Source organism: Rana temporaria, chromosome 3 (assembly GCF_905171775.1).
Source record: "Rana temporaria chromosome 3, aRanTem1.1, whole genome shotgun sequence".
In the NCBI taxonomy this organism is placed as follows: domain Eukaryota; kingdom Metazoa; phylum Chordata; class Amphibia; order Anura; family Ranidae; genus Rana; species Rana temporaria.
In genome coordinates, this window is record NC_053491.1 from 410,790,185 (window position 1) to 410,801,080 (window position 10,896).

Below are 10,896 nucleotides of genomic sequence, written 5' to 3' on the forward strand. Positions count from 1 at the left end.
GCCAGGAAGTGCCTCAAATATTTGATATTACCCAACAAATTCATTAGGCCCATCAAGCCTTTAACTAGTTGAATCACTAAACATCCATAACACAGAATACCACCTCTACAGCACACCCTGCTGGAGCCATCTTAGATAGAAAGTGATTGACAGAATACACTCCATGCTTGGAGAGCACTAATAGACACATACAAACAGGTTGATTTACAGCTCTCTGCTTCCTACAGAATCACAAAAAGAACATTTAGAAAAATACTACCTCCCTACATTAGTTAAAAATTCTGAGGGTTTTTCTGTCCCTTTTAATCTTGCTGTACTACTGGCCCTTAGGTTCAATTATGGTTAAGGCGGACCTTCACTACATAAAAAAAAAAATAAAAACTTTTTTGTGTGTATTTATTTAGTCTTTTCCCCAATCCACCCTACCCCTGCCTCCATTGTCACCTAGGTAAAAATGGCATGGATCTGAAACCTCCTGCATCTGAGGCTTCAGCTCCTATACTGCGCATAGGGTGGGTGGACCTGCTGGTGGAGGAGGCGGACCTTAATGCGTCATCTGGGCAAGCTCCCTGAACCAGATAGAGACAGACAGCTACTGATGACATCCATAAGGATGATGGCAGCGGACCTACCATGGGAGTAGCTATATTTCCCTATTACTTATATAAAAAAAACTCTCTCTGCATGGAAAACAATGCACTTAATGTGTGGACTGATGTCTCTTCTTAAATTCTAACCATAGGAAAAACTTTTTGTTTTTCATTTTGGATAGAGTTAAGCCTCGTAAACATGGGCTGAATGTTAGGCAGCATCGGCCAGTTCAATAGAAACTGGCCAATTTTTGGCCCGCGTGTGCTGCAGCCAGTCGGACAGAAGCTGCTGACCGTCTCCCGATCAGCCAATGAGAGCGTTTTTCTGGCGTGGGCGGTGGGGTGGGGGGGCTTGTCGTCCTATTAGAACATAATAGAACAGCAGGGGAGATTTCTGTACTAATAGCAACAGTACAGCAGGTCCAACCTGAGCTGCATGTTTTTTTTTTTTCCATTCAGCCCGCTGGGTTAAACTAAAAAAAGAACTTGCAGTGTGTACTAGGCTTAAGTGAGGGTTATAACCCCTGTCAGTTTTTTTTCTGCATCTGTGTCCCATTGGGGAGATTTCCCTTCACTTCCTGTCCCATAGCCAAACAGGAAGTTAAGAGAAATCCCTGAAAATTAAGGGAATGCCTTCGGGACACACAGGCTACCAGAACTAGTGTTCCCATTGGAAGATTTCCCCCCTATTACTTTTCTGGGGACAACCCAAAATTTGGGATTTTCTTTTACTTTACCTTTCAATGATAATGGTAAACAGAGAGGGTGAATCTCCCTAACGGGGACACAGACAGCAATAATCCCTCTCTGCTCCATCTGAAACAAAGAAAAAAGTTTTGCCTTTAGTTATACTTTAAACATAGTAAGAGACTCTCTAAGGCTCTAAAAAGAAGTCAACAAAAATACAAAAAATTGTCCACTGCTCTCACCTATAACTGGCCCTTACAACAAGGAGCATTGGAAGGCAACGCATAATAAAAAAGGATCAAGGAAAAAATCCAAGGAGAATTTTAAGCTCTTCTTACCGTCCAGCCTGCGACCAACCAGATTAACCTGTCTAGCAGTATGCGTTTAAAGCAGGGGTTTAGTTGCACAAGTTTGCAAATGCAAGTGTAAGCTACAGAGCCCCGCCAAGGCACCCTGGTATCTGTAGTCCTATCTCTAACTTATCAGAGGCTCCACAATGGAAGCACATGCATTCTGATGAGATAAATGAAGGCAGATGGACTGGAGGGAGCCCTTCCTTCCTTAAAGGTACAGGGGCACATTGAACACCCAGCAGGTAGCACAATGGCTGCGAAGGTGTCAATGCGTTGCCTGACCTAAAAATAAGTTATCCTGGAAGTACACTGCAACAGAAGGGCATTATATGCACCTCTGGTGGCCTGTGTCTTCTACCTTCCATTCATTCCATTGCTGCTGCCACTGCTAGTCTCTTTAGCATTCAACACTTTCATGCAGGCTAAATGCCTATGTCCCCTGCTGTGTACTGTGGTTCCAACCTCAGGCCTCTGTCCCACTAAAGGTCACAGAGGTGACATACCGGAGGAAGGAACCACATCGCTTGGAAGGAAAAACAGGCATACGACACTCCCAGAAGTACTGAATGCCAAAGACACCATGAAGTAGAGTTGCCACCTGCCCGGGATTCACCCACAGTCCGGGTTTTGAATCATGTGTCTGGGTTTCAGTTCGCCTGAAACCCGGACACATTATTCAGACTGGGCTTTGACTCCCCAAGTAACCAAGATAGTCACGCACAAATCTGTTGCTGTCCGGGAGCTGCGGGCAGCTGTCTGGGGGGCTGGTTTGGCATCACTGGGGAGGCAGGGTGATGATGTCAGCAAGAGCAATTTAGCCACATTCACATTTTGCTGCGGCGCGCTATGCGCACCACATTTCTACCCTACCTAGGGGACCCAAAAGTGTGCCAGGCTGCTAAAGTGTTTGGGTCTGGCTTGAAGAAAAGGTGGCAACCCTACGATGAAGGCTGCAGCACTGGAATGGAGGGAAGACACATAACCGGAAGAAGGACACAGGCTGCTGTAGAGTAAAATGGATATTCTCTCACAGTGTACTATAGAAACAATTATTCTAGAAACTGACAGTAGCAGTGAAATTTCATTAAGTATCAGAGATCGCCCTCTAGTGGCTTAAGTACAAATAACTATACGCTATACACAAACACTCGGAAACATGCCCAGCTTGGTCACGGCCGTAGGTGTCAACCAAGTCTCATTCTTTGTTGCTCTATCCAAAATGTAGGCCTCGTTCACAATACTGTGCGAATGAGGTGTATAGGAGTGGGGTTGCAGCCCCGAATGCAGTAAGTGTGTGTTTAGGGCCATGTACCCGCCGCTGCACACCTGTCAAATTTTGACCTGGAGATAACACAACACTGTCCCAAAAAAGTTTTGTATTATTAGTCATGCAGGTGTGACACCTTGAAGCTAAAAACAGATGTAGTTACCAGTTGGTGTACAAATAATTTCTGAGATGAGTCACACTGCACATTACAGAGGGAAGTTTTAGCAGTCAGTAGTAGATCATTTATGAACATATTGCAAACACAATTCCATGATCCCAATTCATAGACGTCAAAGGAAAGATGTTCCTGTTACCCATAACATCTAGAGACTGGTAGTAATATTTATATTTTTCTAATGTATGCTGGGAAAATAATGGCAGTTGCTGGCATTTAACTGGCATTTGTGGGCAAATGTTTTAATTTTCCCCAGCTAGGCCTGGATTTATATACAATACTATATATCAGGGCACAACGCTGAAAGATTTCATTTTTTTTTGTTTACAAACTATTTATTAAAGTATATAAAATACATATTATCATGAAAACATACAAACAAGGATATATGTCATAATTACAGATTTTAATCATAAAACAAACAACAATCTAGAAGCATACTGAGAATCTTCAGAGCATATAAATTGCTATATATACAGATATAGGTACATTGAGAGTCAGAAATGTGCTCAGTGGCATTGATTCTTTAACCTATGATAACATAAGCAAGTACTGTATCAGTTCAAGGTATCAGGATATGCTGATGGGTCTTCCATGCATGCCACTTACAAGAAAACAGGTGCATCTTATCCTGTAAGGTACATATACGACATATATATATACGATATAAGCAAGCTTATTCTGAGAGGCAGATCTGGCACTAGTTATCAATGCTGGCTCAAATTGCTTGTTAGACTGATATTGGACTAAATTTCAAAAGAGCCAACTTCCATAAACTAAGAACCTTGCTAGAAGATATTAATTGGGATAAAATCTTGGGAACAAAGAACACAGAGGAGAGATGGGTTCACTCTAAGAGCATATTAAATAAGGGCATTAGCCTGTGCATGCCATTGGGTAATAAATGTAAAAGAGCAAACAAAAGTCCTGGATGGCTTAACGCCAATGTAAAAATGCATATAAAAGCAAAAGAGAAGGCCTTCAAAAAATACAAGGTTGAGAGATCATCATCAGCATTCAAAGTTTATAAACAATGTAACAAGAAATGTAAAGGTGCAATTAGGGCGGCAAAGATAGAACACGAAAGACACATAGGGGAGGAGAGCCCAAAAAAATCCCAAGAAATTCTTTAAGTTGGTAAACAGTAAAAAAGGGAGGACAGACCATATTGGCCCCATAAAGAATGAGGAAGGAAATCTGGTTACAAAGGATGGGGAGATGGCGAAGGTATTAAATGTATTCTTTTCATCAGTCTTCACGAGGGAATCATGTGGCTTCAGTAACCAAAACTGCAGGGTTTATCCGTGTGACACATCTCAGGAAGCACCCTCATGGCTAACAGAGGACAACATTAGAACTAGACTTGGGAAACTTAACATTAATAAATCACCAGGACTAGATGGCTTGCACCCAAGGGTACTTAGGGAACTCAGTGAAGCTATTGCCAGACCATTGTTCCTAATATTTACTGACAGTCTACTGACTGGAATAGTACCAGTGGATTGGAAAAAATACAATGTAGCACCACTATTTAAAAAGGGCCCAAAATAAATCCCTGGGAATTGCAGACCAGTTAGCCTAACATTAATAGTATGCAAGCTTTTGGAGGGGATGATAAGGGACTATATACAAGATTTTAGTAATGAAAACGGTATCATTAGCAGTAATCAGCATGGATTCATGAAGAATCGTTCTTGCCAAACCAATCTATTAACCTTCTATGAGGATGTGAGTTGCCCTCTAGATAAAGGAAGGCCCATAGGTGCAAAAGCATTTGACATAGTTAACCCATAAACTTTACTGTACAAAATAAGGTTTGTTGGCATGGACCATAGGGTGTGTACATGGATTGAAAACTGGCTACAAGAGTGAATTCAGAGGGTAGTGATAAATGGGTAATACTTGGAATGGTCAGGGGTTGGTAGCGGGGTCCCACAGAGTTCTGTGCTGGGACCGATCCAATTTAATTTGTTCATAAACAACCTGGAGGATGAGGTAAGCAGTTCAATCTCTATTTGCGGAACTATACTAAGCTAAGCAGGGCAATAAATTCTATGCAGGATATGGAAACTTTGCAAGAAGATCTGAACAAATTAATGGGGTGGGCAACTACATGGCAAATGAGGTTTAATGTAGAAAATGTTTAAATAATGCATTTGGGTGGCAAAAATATGAATGCAATCTATACTCTATACACTAGGGGAAGTACCTTTGGGGGAATCTAGAATGGAAAGGACCTGGGGGTCCTAGTACAGTAGATGATAGGATCAGCAATCGCATGCATTGCCAAGCTGCTGCTAACAAAGAAAACAGAATATTGGCATGCATTAAAAAAGGGATTAACTCCAGGGATAAAGCAATAATTCTCCCGCTCTACAAGATTTTGGTCCAGCCGCACCTGGAGTATGCTGTCCAGTTCTGGGCACCAGTCCTCAGGAATGATGTACTGGAAACGGAGCGACTACAAAGAAGGGCAAAAAAGCAAATAAAGGGGCTAGAGGACATTAGTTATGAAGAAAGGTTGTGAGCACTGAACTTATTCTCTCTGGAGAAGAGACACTTGAGAGGGGATATGATTTAAATTTACAAATACCATTCTGGTGACCCCACAAGAAGGATAAAACTTTTTCGCGGAAGGGAGTTTAACAAGACACGTGGCCACTCATTAATATTAGAAGAAAAGAGGTTTAACCTTAAACTCCGTAGAGGGTTCTTCAATGCAAGAGCGGCAAGAATGTGGAATTCCCACAGGTGGTGGTTTCAGCGGGGGGGCATCGATAATTGAAAAAAAATATTAGATTAGCACCTGAACGACCGCAACATACATGGTTATACAATGTAATACTGACATATAATCACACACATAGGTTGGACTGATTTGTGTCTTTTTTCAACCTCGCCTACTATGTAACTATCTAACTATGTAACTGATAATTCAGAAGGTCGCTTGTGGCATCCTTGTTGGATTACGTGGCTACTAAAGGCAGTGGAACATCAACCAGCCCACCATACATGCAGTTACCAGGGATGAAATTCACCTAAGCCTTTCTTCCCCAGTGCACCTGAAAAACAATGCTGCTTTATAGAAGGACTTATGCCCCGTACACATGATCAGAATTTCCGATGGGAAAAGTCAGACGGACTTTTTCCTTTGGAAATTCCGACCGTGTGTATGCCCCATCGGATTATTTCCATCAGAAATTCCAAGGAATTCCGTCAGAGTTTAGATAGAGAACATGTTCTCTTTTACTCCGATGGAATTCCGTTGGAATTCCAATGCGATTTTGGTCAGACAAAGGTCCGACCGTGTGTACGGGGCTTTCGTGTTGAACAGTTCCTCACCTATAATACCATTTCACTATATCAAGCCTGAAGCCAATGAGAAAGCTTGAACATTTGGAATAGCTTAAAATTTGAGATGGACTCTGCGGTGGTATAAGTAGCTGCCTTATTTGGTAAGTCACTGCATCTATCTAAGGCAGGGGTCTCAAACTGGTGGCCCTCCAGCTACAAGTCCCACCATGCCTCTGCCTGTGGGAGTCATGCTTGTAACTGTCAGCCTTGCAATGCCTCATGGGACTTCTAGCTTTGCAACAGCTGGAGGGCCACCAGTTTGGGACCCAGACCCTTAAAGTGGTTGTAAAATTAAGACATGAAATATGAGCAAAGAATATCCCTCTATAGTGTGTACGTGCCTCAATGCAGAGCACTAAGTGTCATTTCTGTCTGCCTCCTCATTCCTCTGCTATCAGCATGAGTCTGTTTTGACACCAAGGGGTAAAAAGGTGTCAGGAGGGGAGCTTCAGTAAACGGCATGTGATTGACAGTCTCAGCTCTGTTCCTAGGTGCTGTGTGAAGGGTGGTGTGTCCTTTCCCTCCAATCAGCTCTTAGAGCCCTCGTCAATGAGTGTAAGTTCAGCTCCCCACCCCGTTTTCTGGAAGATCAGACAAGTTCTATAAATTCTACATTTTGAATGACTGTAAAGAGAAGACTGTAGATAAACATGTACAACATATTTAGAAGGATTTTTTTTCATCTCTGTGTATCACCTGAAGGCAGTCACTTCAATGGGTATATGTAAGGGTTTACAGCCACTTTAAATCTAAATAGGGCGTAATTAAAGACTAATAAAGGACCATTTGTATGCTAACTGTACAGTATGTGGCTAATATGTGTAATGATAGTATTTCGTATATGAATTCCTTTTATATACCTGTATATATTTCACATGCCTTAAAATATATATTTCTGCACATTTTGATACAGTCTAAAACTGTCCAGCAAATGTGGTTCATTAAATAGGGGTTCTTCATAAAACTAGAGCAAAATTTGAGCATCTGGCATATAAATGCACTTACAGTAAATATAAAAATGTAAAGGAAATATAAACAGTTTTTAATTTATTATGATCAAGAAAAATATTTTTCTTTTACTTTTGGTAAAGAAAGTTTAATAACTATATATATATTAATGTTTTATTATTTTCTTTTTTAGCCAGAAGCAGTTGCTCTCTGCTCACTTTCACATTTCCCTTTCGTAGTTACAGCCTGTTGTTTACAGGCCTCAAAAGATAGGTGGCATATAGCCCACCTTTATGTAGCACTACCCCCCGAAGGAGCTGCTGGTTTGTTTTGGGTGAAACGATACCTCTGTATCTCCACCGTCTATGGTACTTGTTGAGATTTGTAGTAAAAGGAATGTCCACACGACAGGTATCTTTTCTGTGCTTTCTCTTTTGTTCATGGTTGGCACCGGCCCAGATAGGGCTAGGTGCCACAGACTACTTGAGGAGATGGGACAGTCAGGAAAAGGGTTAAGTGTGTCTCTCCCCTTTAGTTCCCCCCCCTTCCCCTCCCCTCTGGGAGGGTGGTTTTCTAGGCAGACAGGACCAATTAAATAGGCACAAGGGGGAGGCATTTGGGGAGCATGTGACCAAGGCTTTAAGGTGGGTTTCCCTCCCACCTTCTTCCTCTTACCCGCAGCAGCCCCCAGCAAGTGAGTTTCTTGTCTTACCTTTCTTGGCTGTGTCATGGCTGAAGACCTGCTGGGTTTGATCCGGGAGCGGGTGCGGTCCGATGGAGGCTTCCTGGCTCGCATCGCCGCCGACCTGGGGATGCCTGGACCGTCCCCCTCGCCGTGCCCGACTGTGGATGATCAGGTAAGGGGTCGGCGGGCCCCTCGTAGGGCCACCCGACCGCCTGTGAGGTTGAGTCCCAGTCCCCCTAGGGCCTGACAGCGGCGCAGAGTCACCGCTGTATCTGATGCTTGAAAAGGTGGGAGGAAGGGGCGGTGGCCGCCGCTCGAGCGCGCAGCGGCGCTGTAGCCCCGCCCCCTTCCTCTTCTGCTCCTCGTGTGCCTGCACAGAGTGTGTGCCTCTCCCCCTCCCTGTTTTCCATCATGGGCAATGCCAATGTGAATGGTTCCAGCTCCTCGAGTAGCGAGGAGGCTGGCTTAGTTGCTGATGCCCCCCCCGCCCCTGCCTCCACTGTAGTTGTCCCTTCCACTGTAGTTGTCCCTTCCACTGACTTAGCAGTGAATGGGCTAGCCCATCCTGGCCATGCTGCTCACATCCCCCCCCAAGCACCTGTAGCTGCGAACGCTGATGAGGACATAGTGTTCCCTTCTCCTCACCAGAACACCTCCGCAGTCCCCCCCCCAGCGCCCCCCCCCCGTTCCGCGAGTTACAGGAGTGATCGGTCCCGTAGACGGGAGATGCGGTCACACTCCAGGTCATCGTCGCGCAGCTCTGGGCGTCACGGCCGGTACAGCAGAAGCCGTCGCCATAGATCCCCTAGGCGTCACAACAGATACTGGCGTAGATCCAAATCCTCCCGCTGGGGGTCACCGTCCTCCTCTGGCAGTTCCTCCAGGAGCCGATCCATGGACCGCGAGGGTCGGCTTAGGTCTAGACAGAGTTCATCGGGGCGCTCCAGGCGGCCTTCTCACGCGGACCAGCCGTCCGGCGTGCCTGCATCCTCCGTGGTTCCCGTGGCCACATCGGTTTCGGTGGCTCCCTCTTCAGTGCCGGCTTTCCTTCCGCCTGTTCCCGCATCTGCTTCTTCGGCGGTGTCAGCTGCGATACCTACGGTGGTCCCTCCTCCTCCATCTTCGGCAGTTAATGGTGAGTTTGACTTCGCAGGGGCCTGGGGGGACGGGGGTGGGGCGCATGCTTTGGTACCGGTTTTAAAAGCATTATTGACGCAGCTGGAGCCCGGCTCCCAGGGGGTGGTTACGCCTCCTGCGGGCAAGCGGCCTCCGTCTCCGCCAAGGGCCGGTGTACACAAGGAGTCCTTTTTCTGTGGGATTAGTCCGTTAGGAGCACACGTTAGTGAAGACATCAAGCAAAAAATATGGGAAAATAAATACACAGATATATGGGCTTTGGTTTCAGCTGATCAGCATACCATTGATAGGGAGCGCAAACCATATACTGAGAGATCATTTGAGCGCAGGCCCCGGGTTGCCAGGACGATAGGTAACTGGCTGCAGGCTTTTGCTGTACTGGGTGGTATTATGGGGGAAAAACACCCCGAACGCTGTTCGGAGCTCTTTGTTTATCTGGACTCAGTATACAACGCCTATAAGTCCCATGGTGGCAGCGCTTGGTGGAAATATGATGAAGAGTTCAGAAGGCGTTTGGCGTTACAACCCGAGGTAGGATGGGGCTGCAAGGCGACGGATGTCTGGCTGCGGCTTATGATGGCGCAGAGACAGACTCCCTTTCTTGGCGGGGCCGCTGCCTCCTCAGCAAACCAGCAGGGCGCAGCGGCCACAAAGAGACCCGGAACATGCTGGCTCTTTAATGAGGGTCATTGCAAGTTCTTCGGCTTGTGCAAGTTCAAGCACGAGTGTTCCTCTTGCGGTGGCGCCCACGGAGCAGTTCGCTGCCCCCGCGGCGCAAAGGGGTGCAGGGCCTGTTGAAGGGAAAGACGCCGGTGAGCGTGGAAGAGATGCTCCCCTGGCTAGAACGTTACCCCAATAGGTCTGAGGCGGAGCTGTTGCGCATAGGCTTTTTGTATGGATTTCTTATCCCCTTCATTCCCTCAGATTTACACCAGCTGGCTGGCAATCTGCAATCGGCTACTCTTTACCCGGATGCCCTGCGGGACAAGGTTAGTAAAGAGGTCAATTTGCGTCGCATTGAGGGTCCTTTTATTTATTCCCACTGTTTCCCAACTTGAGGGTTTCTCCGTTGGGAGTGGTCCCCAAGAAGGAGAATGGTAAGTTCAGGTTAATTCACCATCTATCTTATCCCAGGGGTTCATCGGTAAATGACGGCATCTCTAAAGAGGAGACGTCTGTTTCCTATGTCTCCTTTGATAAGGCTGTGTTGTTGGTCCGTCGGGCTGGCAGAGGTGCCCTGATGGCTAAAACTGACATCGAATCTGCTTTCAGGTTGCTGCCAGTGCACCCGGATTGCTACCACCTTCTGGGTTGCTGTGTGGATGGCCTCTTCTATTATGACACTTGTTTGCCTATGGGCTGTTCTATATCATGCCACTATTTCGAATTGTTCAGTTCCTTGTTGGAATGGGTGGTGCGATATGCAACGGGTTGTAGGTCCATCATTCATTATATGTATGATTTCCTGATAGTTGCCCCGGCCGAATCCTCTCAGTGTCGTTATTTGCTTGACTCTTTCTGTGCCTTGATGAGTAGGTTCGGGGTTTCGCTTTCCGCGGAAAAAACGGAGGGCCCGACCACCAGGCTATCCTTTTTGGGAATTGAAATCGATTCCATCGAAATGGTCTTCAGGTTACCGTCGGACAAGCTCGAGAAGCTATTAGGCTTAATCGATGGGTTTTGCGAAGTTCAAAAAGTTA